This window comes from Anomaloglossus baeobatrachus, unplaced genomic scaffold (genome assembly GCF_048569485.1).
Source record: "Anomaloglossus baeobatrachus isolate aAnoBae1 unplaced genomic scaffold, aAnoBae1.hap1 Scaffold_3299, whole genome shotgun sequence".
NCBI lineage: Eukaryota > Metazoa > Chordata > Amphibia > Anura > Aromobatidae > Anomaloglossus > Anomaloglossus baeobatrachus.
The window spans coordinates 58,055-73,176 of NW_027442681.1; the positions used below are offsets into that span (position 1 = coordinate 58,055).

A 15,122-nucleotide genomic window follows, 5' to 3' on the forward strand; every position below is an offset into this window, starting at 1 on the left:
CATCACCACTCAACCTGACCAACTCGGCTATGTCCCCGTGCTGCAGTTCTCTGTCTTATCTAGATCATTTGCAATTGAATGGAATAGATCCCTTTTGGACAAAGTGGATTCACCTGCTGCTGCAGTGACCACAGGTGTGATAACATCTAGAATTGGCATCTGGTGCGATCTCTCCGCTTCCACTCCAAAGAAAGTTACCTGTTTATTCCTATCATGCATTGGTTTTTGGGGTTTTCTTTGAGTAATGATGATCTCTTTAGTAGTCTGTTGGCGCCCTCTCCTGGAGGAATAGTTTGCTTGCTCTTGGACATTCTAAAAGAGAGGTCATGATAGACATTGAGCTTCTGAGCTCAATTGGGGACAGTCATGGGTGATGAATGTTTGCAACCTACTGCGAAGCCTCATACCGCAATATAAGGAACGTCAAATACTAAGAAAGGGCGGCCTATGAAAGAATTACTACTTTCAATAAGTACACTTAAACGGCTAATTGGGAATAGAAAAACTGTAAAAAGCCCTCTGAGAAAGCCCCCCTCTAACCTTTGATAGTAAGCTTTTCTGTAGTCTGCCTGTTGATGTATTTTCCGTTTGAACTGTGCACAACATGAAGAGACGGAACACTGGCGGCTTGTCACAATGCCCCCCGATGACATCACAATAGCGCTGCTGCCTAGAAAACAAGCTGCGCAGAAGAAGTTGTTCTTTGGGTGGGAGGGTGGGCTAGTGGAAGGAGGGGGCAATCTCTTTTTTTCCCGGGTGGTAGGGGGATGACAGGAGAAGGGAAGCGGGTGGTGAGAAAGGTACAGAGGGCAGGGTTTGGGGGCTGGGAAGGAAAGGGAAAAGATTAGGGTTTGGGGATGATGAAAGGGCTTTCTACGGGTAAGGATGGCAAAGGGTGGCAGTGACGGAAAGTCAGGCAACCTGTCCTGTCCGTCTTTTTGTATCGTGAATTGGAAAGACTGCAAGGGGGAGGGGAGTTGCTTGCGCCCTAAAGGAGGAGTTATTCAGATTCATTGCAGTGGGCGGCGGCTGCAAAACGCACCATTCTTCTTGTTTTGGCTCTGCAAAGCAGCCTTTTCAAGGGTTGGCTTGGGTGACAAAATGTCTTGTGTAGGCGTGGGTTTGTCTCCCTCTCGCTCTCTCTCCCTAAGATGTGTCCGGCATAGGCCAGGGTGCCACTCGAGGCCCAAACCAATTCTGGTTATCGCTTCTCGGCCTTTTGGCTAAGATCAAGTGTAGTATCTGTTCTTATCAGTTTAATATCTGATACGTCCCCTATCTGGGGACCATATATTAAATGGATTTTTAGAACAGGGAGATGGAAAAAGAGCTTGCTCTGTCCACTCCACGCATTGACCTGGTATTGCAGTACCTCCAGGAACGGTGCACCCCTTCTTAACCCAGTTTCCAAAAGCAGAACTCAATTCACCTGATTCATATTAGCCCGATTTAATGAATTGGAAGAAAGCATACGTCTTCATATGCACCTCAATTTGGCCCATTCACTTTTCACACTTCCTCCTTTTGTTTTTTATCTTTCACACTTTTGACTTTCTTTATTCATCCAAATAGCAAACTCATCACCACTCAACCTGACCAACTCGGCTATGTCCCCGTGCTGCAGTTCTCTGTCTTATCTAGATCATTTGCAATTGAATGGAATAGATCCCTTTTGGACAAAGTGGATTCACCTGCTGCTGCAGTGACCACAGGTGTGATAACATCTAGAATTGGCATCTGGTGCGATCTCTCCGCTTCCACTCCAAAGAAAGTTACCTGTTTATTCCTATCATGCATTGGTTTTTGGGGTTTTCTTTGAGTAATGATGATCTCTTTAGTAGTCTGTTGGCGCCCTCTCCTGGAGGAATAGTTTGCTTGCTCTTGGACATTCTAAAAGAGAGGTCATGATAGACATTGAGCTTCTGAGCTCAATTGGGGACAGTCATGGGTGATGAATGTTTGCAACCTACTGCGAAGCCTCATACCGCAATATAAGGAACGTCAAATACTAAGAAAGGGCGGCCTATGAAAGAATTACTACTTTCAATAAGTACACTTAAACGGCTAATTGGGAATAGAAAAACTGTAAAAAGCCCTCTGAGAAAGCCCCCCTCTAACCTTTGATAGTAAGCTTTTCTGTAGTCTGCCTGTTGATGTATTTTCCGTTTGAACTGTGCACAACATGAAGAGACGGAACACTGGCGGCTTGTCACAATGCCCCCCGATGACATCACAATAGCGCTGCTGCCTAGAAAACAAGCTGCGCAGAAGAAGTTGTTCTTTGGGTGGGAGGGTGGGCTAGTGGAAGGAGGGGGCAATCTCTTTTTTTCCCGGGTGGTAGGGGGATGACAGGAGAAGGGAAGCGGGTGGTGAGAAAGGTACAGAGGGCAGGGTTTGGGGGCTGGGAAGGAAAGGGAAAAGATTAGGGTTTGGGGATGATGAAAGGGCTTTCTACGGGTAAGGATGGCAAAGGGTGGCAGTGACGGAAAGTCAGGCAACCTGTCCTGTCCGTCTTTTTGTATCGTGAATTGGAAAGACTGCAAGGGGGAGGGGAGTTGCTTGCGCCCTAAAGGAGGAGTTATTCAGATTCATTGCAGTGGGCGGCGGCTGCAAAACGCACCATTCTTCTTGTTTTGGCTCTGCAAAGCAGCCTTTTCAAGGGTTGGCTTGGGTGACAAAATGTCTTGTGTAGGCGTGGGTTTGTCTCCCTCTCGCTCTCTCTCCCTAAGATGTGTCCGGCATAGGCCAGGGTGCCACTCGAGGCCCAAACCAATTCTGGTTATCGCTTCTCGGCCTTTTGGCTAAGATCAAGTGTAGTATCTGTTCTTATCAGTTTAATATCTGATACGTCCCCTATCTGGGGACCATATATTAAATGGATTTTTAGAACAGGGAGATGGAAAAAGAGCTTGCTCTGTCCACTCCACGCATTGACCTGGTATTGCAGTACCTCCAGGAACGGTGCACCCCTTCTTAACCCAGTTTCCAAAAGCAGAACTCAATTCACCTGATTCATATTAGCCCGATTTAATGAATTGGAAGAAAGCATACGTCTTCATATGCACCTCAATTTGGCCCATTCACTTTTCACACTTCCTCCTTTTGTTTTTTATCTTTCACACTTTTGACTTTCTTTATTCATCCAAATAGCAAACTCATCACCACTCAACCTGACCAACTCGGCTATGTCCCCGTGCTGCAGTTCTCTGTCTTATCTAGATCATTTGCAATTGAATGGAATAGATCCCTTTTGGACAAAGTGGATTCACCTGCTGCTGCAGTGACCACAGGTGTGATAACATCTAGAATTGGCATCTGGTGCGATCTCTCCGCTTCCACTCCAAAGAAAGTTACCTGTTTATTCCTATCATGCATTGGTTTTTGGGGTTTTCTTTGAGTAATGATGATCTCTTTAGTAGTCTGTTGGCGCCCTCTCCTGGAGGAATAGTTTGCTTGCTCTTGGACATTCTAAAAGAGAGGTCATGATAGACATTGAGCTTCTGAGCTCAATTGGGGACAGTCATGGGTGATGAATGTTTGCAACCTACTGCGAAGCCTCATACCGCAATATAAGGAACGTCAAATACTAAGAAAGGGCGGCCTATGAAAGAATTACTACTTTCAATAAGTACACTTAAACGGCTAATTGGGAATAGAAAAACTGTAAAAAGCCCTCTGAGAAAGCCCCCCTCTAACCTTTGATAGTAAGCTTTTCTGTAGTCTGCCTGTTGATGTATTTTCCGTTTGAACTGTGCACAACATGAAGAGACGGAACACTGGCGGCTTGTCACAATGCCCCCCGATGACATCACAATAGCGCTGCTGCCTAGAAAACAAGCTGCGCAGAAGAAGTTGTTCTTTGGGTGGGAGGGTGGGCTAGTGGAAGGAGGGGGCAATCTCTTTTTTTCCCGGGTGGTAGGGGGATGACAGGAGAAGGGAAGCGGGTGGTGAGAAAGGTACAGAGGGCAGGGTTTGGGGGCTGGGAAGGAAAGGGAAAAGATTAGGGTTTGGGGATGATGAAAGGGCTTTCTACGGGTAAGGATGGCAAAGGGTGGCAGTGACGGAAAGTCAGGCAACCTGTCCTGTCCGTCTTTTTGTATCGTGAATTGGAAAGACTGCAAGGGGGAGGGGAGTTGCTTGCGCCCTAAAGGAGGAGTTATTCAGATTCATTGCAGTGGGCGGCGGCTGCAAAACGCACCATTCTTCTTGTTTTGGCTCTGCAAAGCAGCCTTTTCAAGGGTTGGCTTGGGTGACAAAATGTCTTGTGTAGGCGTGGGTTTGTCTCCCTCTCGCTCTCTCTCCCTAAGATGTGTCCGGCATAGGCCAGGGTGCCACTCGAGGCCCAAACCAATTCTGGTTATCGCTTCTCGGCCTTTTGGCTAAGATCAAGTGTAGTATCTGTTCTTATCAGTTTAATATCTGATACGTCCCCTATCTGGGGACCATATATTAAATGGATTTTTAGAACAGGGAGATGGAAAAAGAGCTTGCTCTGTCCACTCCACGCATTGACCTGGTATTGCAGTACCTCCAGGAACGGTGCACCCCTTCTTAACCCAGTTTCCAAAAGCAGAACTCAATTCACCTGATTCATATTAGCCCGATTTAATGAATTGGAAGAAAGCATACGTCTTCATATGCACCTCAATTTGGCCCATTCACTTTTCACACTTCCTCCTTTTGTTTTTTATCTTTCACACTTTTGACTTTCTTTATTCATCCAAATAGCAAACTCATCACCACTCAACCTGACCAACTCGGCTATGTCCCCGTGCTGCAGTTCTCTGTCTTATCTAGATCATTTGCAATTGAATGGAATAGATCCCTTTTGGACAAAGTGGATTCACCTGCTGCTGCAGTGACCACAGGTGTGATAACATCTAGAATTGGCATCTGGTGCGATCTCTCCGCTTCCACTCCAAAGAAAGTTACCTGTTTATTCCTATCATGCATTGGTTTTTGGGGTTTTCTTTGAGTAATGATGATCTCTTTAGTAGTCTGTTGGCGCCCTCTCCTGGAGGAATAGTTTGCTTGCTCTTGGACATTCTAAAAGAGAGGTCATGATAGACATTGAGCTTCTGAGCTCAATTGGGGACAGTCATGGGTGATGAATGTTTGCAACCTACTGCGAAGCCTCATACCGCAATATAAGGAACGTCAAATACTAAGAAAGGGCGGCCTATGAAAGAATTACTACTTTCAATAAGTACACTTAAACGGCTAATTGGGAATAGAAAAACTGTAAAAAGCCCTCTGAGAAAGCCCCCCTCTAACCTTTGATAGTAAGCTTTTCTGTAGTCTGCCTGTTGATGTATTTTCCGTTTGAACTGTGCACAACATGAAGAGACGGAACACTGGCGGCTTGTCACAATGCCCCCCGATGACATCACAATAGCGCTGCTGCCTAGAAAACAAGCTGCGCAGAAGAAGTTGTTCTTTGGGTGGGAGGGTGGGCTAGTGGAAGGAGGGGGCAATCTCTTTTTTTCCCGGGTGGTAGGGGGATGACAGGAGAAGGGAAGCGGGTGGTGAGAAAGGTACAGAGGGCAGGGTTTGGGGGCTGGGAAGGAAAGGGAAAAGATTAGGGTTTGGGGATGATGAAAGGGCTTTCTACGGGTAAGGATGGCAAAGGGTGGCAGTGACGGAAAGTCAGGCAACCTGTCCTGTCCGTCTTTTTGTATCGTGAATTGGAAAGACTGCAAGGGGGAGGGGAGTTGCTTGCGCCCTAAAGGAGGAGTTATTCAGATTCATTGCAGTGGGCGGCGGCTGCAAAACGCACCATTCTTCTTGTTTTGGCTCTGCAAAGCAGCCTTTTCAAGGGTTGGCTTGGGTGACAAAATGTCTTGTGTAGGCGTGGGTTTGTCTCCCTCTCGCTCTCTCTCCCTAAGATGTGTCCGGCATAGGCCAGGGTGCCACTCGAGGCCCAAACCAATTCTGGTTATCGCTTCTCGGCCTTTTGGCTAAGATCAAGTGTAGTATCTGTTCTTATCAGTTTAATATCTGATACGTCCCCTATCTGGGGACCATATATTAAATGGATTTTTAGAACAGGGAGATGGAAAAAGAGCTTGCTCTGTCCACTCCACGCATTGACCTGGTATTGCAGTACCTCCAGGAACGGTGCACCCCTTCTTAACCCAGTTTCCAAAAGCAGAACTCAATTCACCTGATTCATATTAGCCCGATTTAATGAATTGGAAGAAAGCATACGTCTTCATATGCACCTCAATTTGGCCCATTCACTTTTCACACTTCCTCCTTTTGTTTTTTATCTTTCACACTTTTGACTTTCTTTATTCATCCAAATAGCAAACTCATCACCACTCAACCTGACCAACTCGGCTATGTCCCCGTGCTGCAGTTCTCTGTCTTATCTAGATCATTTGCAATTGAATGGAATAGATCCCTTTTGGACAAAGTGGATTCACCTGCTGCTGCAGTGACCACAGGTGTGATAACATCTAGAATTGGCATCTGGTGCGATCTCTCCGCTTCCACTCCAAAGAAAGTTACCTGTTTATTCCTATCATGCATTGGTTTTTGGGGTTTTCTTTGAGTAATGATGATCTCTTTAGTAGTCTGTTGGCGCCCTCTCCTGGAGGAATAGTTTGCTTGCTCTTGGACATTCTAAAAGAGAGGTCATGATAGACATTGAGCTTCTGAGCTCAATTGGGGACAGTCATGGGTGATGAATGTTTGCAACCTACTGCGAAGCCTCATACCGCAATATAAGGAACGTCAAATACTAAGAAAGGGCGGCCTATGAAAGAATTACTACTTTCAATAAGTACACTTAAACGGCTAATTGGGAATAGAAAAACTGTAAAAAGCCCTCTGAGAAAGCCCCCCTCTAACCTTTGATAGTAAGCTTTTCTGTAGTCTGCCTGTTGATGTATTTTCCGTTTGAACTGTGCACAACATGAAGAGACGGAACACTGGCGGCTTGTCACAATGCCCCCCGATGACATCACAATAGCGCTGCTGCCTAGAAAACAAGCTGCGCAGAAGAAGTTGTTCTTTGGGTGGGAGGGTGGGCTAGTGGAAGGAGGGGGCAATCTCTTTTTTTCCCGGGTGGTAGGGGGATGACAGGAGAAGGGAAGCGGGTGGTGAGAAAGGTACAGAGGGCAGGGTTTGGGGGCTGGGAAGGAAAGGGAAAAGATTAGGGTTTGGGGATGATGAAAGGGCTTTCTACGGGTAAGGATGGCAAAGGGTGGCAGTGACGGAAAGTCAGGCAACCTGTCCTGTCCGTCTTTTTGTATCGTGAATTGGAAAGACTGCAAGGGGGAGGGGAGTTGCTTGCGCCCTAAAGGAGGAGTTATTCAGATTCATTGCAGTGGGCGGCGGCTGCAAAACGCACCATTCTTCTTGTTTTGGCTCTGCAAAGCAGCCTTTTCAAGGGTTGGCTTGGGTGACAAAATGTCTTGTGTAGGCGTGGGTTTGTCTCCCTCTCGCTCTCTCTCCCTAAGATGTGTCCGGCATAGGCCAGGGTGCCACTCGAGGCCCAAACCAATTCTGGTTATCGCTTCTCGGCCTTTTGGCTAAGATCAAGTGTAGTATCTGTTCTTATCAGTTTAATATCTGATACGTCCCCTATCTGGGGACCATATATTAAATGGATTTTTAGAACAGGGAGATGGAAAAAGAGCTTGCTCTGTCCACTCCACGCATTGACCTGGTATTGCAGTACCTCCAGGAACGGTGCACCCCTTCTTAACCCAGTTTCCAAAAGCAGAACTCAATTCACCTGATTCATATTAGCCCGATTTAATGAATTGGAAGAAAGCATACGTCTTCATATGCACCTCAATTTGGCCCATTCACTTTTCACACTTCCTCCTTTTGTTTTTTATCTTTCACACTTTTGACTTTCTTTATTCATCCAAATAGCAAACTCATCACCACTCAACCTGACCAACTCGGCTATGTCCCCGTGCTGCAGTTCTCTGTCTTATCTAGATCATTTGCAATTGAATGGAATAGATCCCTTTTGGACAAAGTGGATTCACCTGCTGCTGCAGTGACCACAGGTGTGATAACATCTAGAATTGGCATCTGGTGCGATCTCTCCGCTTCCACTCCAAAGAAAGTTACCTGTTTATTCCTATCATGCATTGGTTTTTGGGGTTTTCTTTGAGTAATGATGATCTCTTTAGTAGTCTGTTGGCGCCCTCTCCTGGAGGAATAGTTTGCTTGCTCTTGGACATTCTAAAAGAGAGGTCATGATAGACATTGAGCTTCTGAGCTCAATTGGGGACAGTCATGGGTGATGAATGTTTGCAACCTACTGCGAAGCCTCATACCGCAATATAAGGAACGTCAAATACTAAGAAAGGGCGGCCTATGAAAGAATTACTACTTTCAATAAGTACACTTAAACGGCTAATTGGGAATAGAAAAACTGTAAAAAGCCCTCTGAGAAAGCCCCCCTCTAACCTTTGATAGTAAGCTTTTCTGTAGTCTGCCTGTTGATGTATTTTCCGTTTGAACTGTGCACAACATGAAGAGACGGAACACTGGCGGCTTGTCACAATGCCCCCCGATGACATCACAATAGCGCTGCTGCCTAGAAAACAAGCTGCGCAGAAGAAGTTGTTCTTTGGGTGGGAGGGTGGGCTAGTGGAAGGAGGGGGCAATCTCTTTTTTTCCCGGGTGGTAGGGGGATGACAGGAGAAGGGAAGCGGGTGGTGAGAAAGGTACAGAGGGCAGGGTTTGGGGGCTGGGAAGGAAAGGGAAAAGATTAGGGTTTGGGGATGATGAAAGGGCTTTCTACGGGTAAGGATGGCAAAGGGTGGCAGTGACGGAAAGTCAGGCAACCTGTCCTGTCCGTCTTTTTGTATCGTGAATTGGAAAGACTGCAAGGGGGAGGGGAGTTGCTTGCGCCCTAAAGGAGGAGTTATTCAGATTCATTGCAGTGGGCGGCGGCTGCAAAACGCACCATTCTTCTTGTTTTGGCTCTGCAAAGCAGCCTTTTCAAGGGTTGGCTTGGGTGACAAAATGTCTTGTGTAGGCGTGGGTTTGTCTCCCTCTCGCTCTCTCTCCCTAAGATGTGTCCGGCATAGGCCAGGGTGCCACTCGAGGCCCAAACCAATTCTGGTTATCGCTTCTCGGCCTTTTGGCTAAGATCAAGTGTAGTATCTGTTCTTATCAGTTTAATATCTGATACGTCCCCTATCTGGGGACCATATATTAAATGGATTTTTAGAACAGGGAGATGGAAAAAGAGCTTGCTCTGTCCACTCCACGCATTGACCTGGTATTGCAGTACCTCCAGGAACGGTGCACCCCTTCTTAACCCAGTTTCCAAAAGCAGAACTCAATTCACCTGATTCATATTAGCCCGATTTAATGAATTGGAAGAAAGCATACGTCTTCATATGCACCTCAATTTGGCCCATTCACTTTTCACACTTCCTCCTTTTGTTTTTTATCTTTCACACTTTTGACTTTCTTTATTCATCCAAATAGCAAACTCATCACCACTCAACCTGACCAACTCGGCTATGTCCCCGTGCTGCAGTTCTCTGTCTTATCTAGATCATTTGCAATTGAATGGAATAGATCCCTTTTGGACAAAGTGGATTCACCTGCTGCTGCAGTGACCACAGGTGTGATAACATCTAGAATTGGCATCTGGTGCGATCTCTCCGCTTCCACTCCAAAGAAAGTTACCTGTTTATTCCTATCATGCATTGGTTTTTGGGGTTTTCTTTGAGTAATGATGATCTCTTTAGTAGTCTGTTGGCGCCCTCTCCTGGAGGAATAGTTTGCTTGCTCTTGGACATTCTAAAAGAGAGGTCATGATAGACATTGAGCTTCTGAGCTCAATTGGGGACAGTCATGGGTGATGAATGTTTGCAACCTACTGCGAAGCCTCATACCGCAATATAAGGAACGTCAAATACTAAGAAAGGGCGGCCTATGAAAGAATTACTACTTTCAATAAGTACACTTAAACGGCTAATTGGGAATAGAAAAACTGTAAAAAGCCCTCTGAGAAAGCCCCCCTCTAACCTTTGATAGTAAGCTTTTCTGTAGTCTGCCTGTTGATGTATTTTCCGTTTGAACTGTGCACAACATGAAGAGACGGAACACTGGCGGCTTGTCACAATGCCCCCCGATGACATCACAATAGCGCTGCTGCCTAGAAAACAAGCTGCGCAGAAGAAGTTGTTCTTTGGGTGGGAGGGTGGGCTAGTGGAAGGAGGGGGCAATCTCTTTTTTTCCCGGGTGGTAGGGGGATGACAGGAGAAGGGAAGCGGGTGGTGAGAAAGGTACAGAGGGCAGGGTTTGGGGGCTGGGAAGGAAAGGGAAAAGATTAGGGTTTGGGGATGATGAAAGGGCTTTCTACGGGTAAGGATGGCAAAGGGTGGCAGTGACGGAAAGTCAGGCAACCTGTCCTGTCCGTCTTTTTGTATCGTGAATTGGAAAGACTGCAAGGGGGAGGGGAGTTGCTTGCGCCCTAAAGGAGGAGTTATTCAGATTCATTGCAGTGGGCGGCGGCTGCAAAACGCACCATTCTTCTTGTTTTGGCTCTGCAAAGCAGCCTTTTCAAGGGTTGGCTTGGGTGACAAAATGTCTTGTGTAGGCGTGGGTTTGTCTCCCTCTCGCTCTCTCTCCCTAAGATGTGTCCGGCATAGGCCAGGGTGCCACTCGAGGCCCAAACCAATTCTGGTTATCGCTTCTCGGCCTTTTGGCTAAGATCAAGTGTAGTATCTGTTCTTATCAGTTTAATATCTGATACGTCCCCTATCTGGGGACCATATATTAAATGGATTTTTAGAACAGGGAGATGGAAAAAGAGCTTGCTCTGTCCACTCCACGCATTGACCTGGTATTGCAGTACCTCCAGGAACGGTGCACCCCTTCTTAACCCAGTTTCCAAAAGCAGAACTCAATTCACCTGATTCATATTAGCCCGATTTAATGAATTGGAAGAAAGCATACGTCTTCATATGCACCTCAATTTGGCCCATTCACTTTTCACACTTCCTCCTTTTGTTTTTTATCTTTCACACTTTTGACTTTCTTTATTCATCCAAATAGCAAACTCATCACCACTCAACCTGACCAACTCGGCTATGTCCCCGTGCTGCAGTTCTCTGTCTTATCTAGATCATTTGCAATTGAATGGAATAGATCCCTTTTGGACAAAGTGGATTCACCTGCTGCTGCAGTGACCACAGGTGTGATAACATCTAGAATTGGCATCTGGTGCGATCTCTCCGCTTCCACTCCAAAGAAAGTTACCTGTTTATTCCTATCATGCATTGGTTTTTGGGGTTTTCTTTGAGTAATGATGATCTCTTTAGTAGTCTGTTGGCGCCCTCTCCTGGAGGAATAGTTTGCTTGCTCTTGGACATTCTAAAAGAGAGGTCATGATAGACATTGAGCTTCTGAGCTCAATTGGGGACAGTCATGGGTGATGAATGTTTGCAACCTACTGCGAAGCCTCATACCGCAATATAAGGAACGTCAAATACTAAGAAAGGGCGGCCTATGAAAGAATTACTACTTTCAATAAGTACACTTAAACGGCTAATTGGGAATAGAAAAACTGTAAAAAGCCCTCTGAGAAAGCCCCCCTCTAACCTTTGATAGTAAGCTTTTCTGTAGTCTGCCTGTTGATGTATTTTCCGTTTGAACTGTGCACAACATGAAGAGACGGAACACTGGCGGCTTGTCACAATGCCCCCCGATGACATCACAATAGCGCTGCTGCCTAGAAAACAAGCTGCGCAGAAGAAGTTGTTCTTTGGGTGGGAGGGTGGGCTAGTGGAAGGAGGGGGCAATCTCTTTTTTTCCCGGGTGGTAGGGGGATGACAGGAGAAGGGAAGCGGGTGGTGAGAAAGGTACAGAGGGCAGGGTTTGGGGGCTGGGAAGGAAAGGGAAAAGATTAGGGTTTGGGGATGATGAAAGGGCTTTCTACGGGTAAGGATGGCAAAGGGTGGCAGTGACGGAAAGTCAGGCAACCTGTCCTGTCCGTCTTTTTGTATCGTGAATTGGAAAGACTGCAAGGGGGAGGGGAGTTGCTTGCGCCCTAAAGGAGGAGTTATTCAGATTCATTGCAGTGGGCGGCGGCTGCAAAACGCACCATTCTTCTTGTTTTGGCTCTGCAAAGCAGCCTTTTCAAGGGTTGGCTTGGGTGACAAAATGTCTTGTGTAGGCGTGGGTTTGTCTCCCTCTCGCTCTCTCTCCCTAAGATGTGTCCGGCATAGGCCAGGGTGCCACTCGAGGCCCAAACCAATTCTGGTTATCGCTTCTCGGCCTTTTGGCTAAGATCAAGTGTAGTATCTGTTCTTATCAGTTTAATATCTGATACGTCCCCTATCTGGGGACCATATATTAAATGGATTTTTAGAACAGGGAGATGGAAAAAGAGCTTGCTCTGTCCACTCCACGCATTGACCTGGTATTGCAGTACCTCCAGGAACGGTGCACCCCTTCTTAACCCAGTTTCCAAAAGCAGAACTCAATTCACCTGATTCATATTAGCCCGATTTAATGAATTGGAAGAAAGCATACGTCTTCATATGCACCTCAATTTGGCCCATTCACTTTTCACACTTCCTCCTTTTGTTTTTTATCTTTCACACTTTTGACTTTCTTTATTCATCCAAATAGCAAACTCATCACCACTCAACCTGACCAACTCGGCTATGTCCCCGTGCTGCAGTTCTCTGTCTTATCTAGATCATTTGCAATTGAATGGAATAGATCCCTTTTGGACAAAGTGGATTCACCTGCTGCTGCAGTGACCACAGGTGTGATAACATCTAGAATTGGCATCTGGTGCGATCTCTCCGCTTCCACTCCAAAGAAAGTTACCTGTTTATTCCTATCATGCATTGGTTTTTGGGGTTTTCTTTGAGTAATGATGATCTCTTTAGTAGTCTGTTGGCGCCCTCTCCTGGAGGAATAGTTTGCTTGCTCTTGGACATTCTAAAAGAGAGGTCATGATAGACATTGAGCTTCTGAGCTCAATTGGGGACAGTCATGGGTGATGAATGTTTGCAACCTACTGCGAAGCCTCATACCGCAATATAAGGAACGTCAAATACTAAGAAAGGGCGGCCTATGAAAGAATTACTACTTTCAATAAGTACACTTAAACGGCTAATTGGGAATAGAAAAACTGTAAAAAGCCCTCTGAGAAAGCCCCCCTCTAACCTTTGATAGTAAGCTTTTCTGTAGTCTGCCTGTTGATGTATTTTCCGTTTGAACTGTGCACAACATGAAGAGACGGAACACTGGCGGCTTGTCACAATGCCCCCCGATGACATCACAATAGCGCTGCTGCCTAGAAAACAAGCTGCGCAGAAGAAGTTGTTCTTTGGGTGGGAGGGTGGGCTAGTGGAAGGAGGGGGCAATCTCTTTTTTTCCCGGGTGGTAGGGGGATGACAGGAGAAGGGAAGCGGGTGGTGAGAAAGGTACAGAGGGCAGGGTTTGGGGGCTGGGAAGGAAAGGGAAAAGATTAGGGTTTGGGGATGATGAAAGGGCTTTCTACGGGTAAGGATGGCAAAGGGTGGCAGTGACGGAAAGTCAGGCAACCTGTCCTGTCCGTCTTTTTGTATCGTGAATTGGAAAGACTGCAAGGGGGAGGGGAGTTGCTTGCGCCCTAAAGGAGGAGTTATTCAGATTCATTGCAGTGGGCGGCGGCTGCAAAACGCACCATTCTTCTTGTTTTGGCTCTGCAAAGCAGCCTTTTCAAGGGTTGGCTTGGGTGACAAAATGTCTTGTGTAGGCGTGGGTTTGTCTCCCTCTCGCTCTCTCTCCCTAAGATGTGTCCGGCATAGGCCAGGGTGCCACTCGAGGCCCAAACCAATTCTGGTTATCGCTTCTCGGCCTTTTGGCTAAGATCAAGTGTAGTGTTGTTCGAAGAGGTGGTTTAAGCTCCAGGCCACCTTAGTACAATGATACAATGCACACTGGAAGGTTGCGCTTGCTAGTACTCTGGGTGGATAGTATATTCATCTAGTGGAAAACATGGCCCTACCAGGATCGAGGCTATGAGACTGAGTAAGGGTGGGGGGCTATGGTACAACGTGCCCCAGGACTGACGACCCTGGAGTGAGTCTGAGCTTGCTGGCTTGGGACCCCGGCAAGCCTTGGGCTCTGTAGCACACCGTACCTTGCCTTTTCATACTTTTTGAGCATATTACCCTATCCCGGCCTTCTGGCTAGGAAGGGAAATTTTTATAATCCCGGTCGGAGGTCTGGTCAGCTTTGGGCTGAGAAACTAACACCCGGTTGGAGGTCCGGGTCAGCTTCGGCTGAGAAACCAACACCCGGTTGGAGGTCTGGGTCAGCTTCGGCTGAGAAACCAACACCCGGTTGGAGGTCCGGTTAGCCTTGGGCTGAGAAACCAACACCGGTTGACGGTCCGGGCAGTTTCGGCTGCGAAACCAACAACTAGTAGCTCTCTACTCCACTTGGGTAAGATGCCTGGGTGGACGCTGGGAGCAACGACAAGGCTCAACCAGGCTTCGGCTTGGGGGAGCACCGAAGATCCCTGACCCTTGCTGTGGCCTTCTGGCTCGGAGGGACGGGGTTGATTTTTGGGGACCCTCTCCTCACGGTGGGGTCCACACGAATCCTAGCCTTTGCACTGTTTTTGGTGTGACTTCGGTCATGCATTTTTTGTGGTGCTTTGGAAAGCTTCATTAAATCAAAAATCTGTTCTTATCAGTTTAATATCTGATACGTCCCCTATCTGGGGACCATATATTAAATGGATTTTTAGAACAGGGAGATGGAAAAAGAGCTTGCTCTGTCCACTCCACGCATTGACCTGGTATTGCAGTACCTCCAGGAACGGTGCACCCCTTCTTAACCCAGTTTCCAAAAGCAGAACTCAATTCACCTGATTCATATTAGCCCGATTTAATGAATTGGAAGAAAGCATACGTCTTCATATGCACCTCAATTTGGCCCATTCACTTTTCACACTTCCTCCTTTTGTTTTTTATCTTTCACACTTTTGACTTTCTTTATTCATCCAAATAGCAAACTCATCACCACTCAACCTGACCAACTCGGCTATGTCCCCGTGCTGCAGTTCTCTGTCTTATCTAGATCATTTGCAATTGAATGGAATAGATCCCTTTTGGACAAAGTGGATTCACCTG

The 15,122-nt window shown here is 46.7% G+C and overlaps 9 non-coding genes across 9 annotated transcripts; all 9 read left to right on the forward strand.

Annotated features, from left to right (window-relative positions):
• Positions 1-1,203: 1,203 nt before the first annotated feature.
• On the forward strand, positions 1,204-1,394 carry LOC142270639 (U2 spliceosomal RNA). The gene has a single exon (XR_012735892.1). It is a non-coding gene; the product is annotated as a U2 spliceosomal RNA (small nuclear RNA).
• A 1,387-nt stretch (positions 1,395-2,781) lies between these two features.
• On the forward strand, positions 2,782-2,972 carry LOC142270640 (U2 spliceosomal RNA). The gene has a single exon (XR_012735893.1). It is a non-coding gene; the product is annotated as a U2 spliceosomal RNA (small nuclear RNA).
• Positions 2,973-4,359: 1,387 nt separating this feature from the next.
• Positions 4,360-4,550, forward strand: LOC142270641 (U2 spliceosomal RNA). The gene has a single exon (XR_012735894.1). It is a non-coding gene; the product is annotated as a U2 spliceosomal RNA (small nuclear RNA).
• A 1,387-nt stretch (positions 4,551-5,937) lies between these two features.
• On the forward strand, positions 5,938-6,128 carry LOC142270642 (U2 spliceosomal RNA). Its single transcript, XR_012735895.1, has one exon. It is a non-coding gene; the product is annotated as a U2 spliceosomal RNA (small nuclear RNA).
• A 1,387-nt stretch (positions 6,129-7,515) lies between these two features.
• Positions 7,516-7,706, forward strand: LOC142270643 (U2 spliceosomal RNA). Its single transcript, XR_012735896.1, has one exon. It is a non-coding gene; the product is annotated as a U2 spliceosomal RNA (small nuclear RNA).
• A 1,387-nt stretch (positions 7,707-9,093) lies between these two features.
• On the forward strand, positions 9,094-9,284 carry LOC142270644 (U2 spliceosomal RNA). Its single transcript, XR_012735897.1, has one exon. It is a non-coding gene; the product is annotated as a U2 spliceosomal RNA (small nuclear RNA).
• A 1,387-nt stretch (positions 9,285-10,671) lies between these two features.
• On the forward strand, positions 10,672-10,862 carry LOC142270647 (U2 spliceosomal RNA). The gene has a single exon (XR_012735899.1). It is a non-coding gene; the product is annotated as a U2 spliceosomal RNA (small nuclear RNA).
• A 1,387-nt stretch (positions 10,863-12,249) lies between these two features.
• On the forward strand, positions 12,250-12,440 carry LOC142270648 (U2 spliceosomal RNA). Its single transcript, XR_012735900.1, has one exon. It is a non-coding gene; the product is annotated as a U2 spliceosomal RNA (small nuclear RNA).
• Positions 12,441-14,629: 2,189 nt separating this feature from the next.
• LOC142270663 (U2 spliceosomal RNA) lies at positions 14,630-14,822 on the forward strand. The gene has a single exon (XR_012735913.1). It is a non-coding gene; the product is annotated as a U2 spliceosomal RNA (small nuclear RNA).
• The last annotated feature ends 300 nt before the right edge of the window (positions 14,823-15,122 follow it).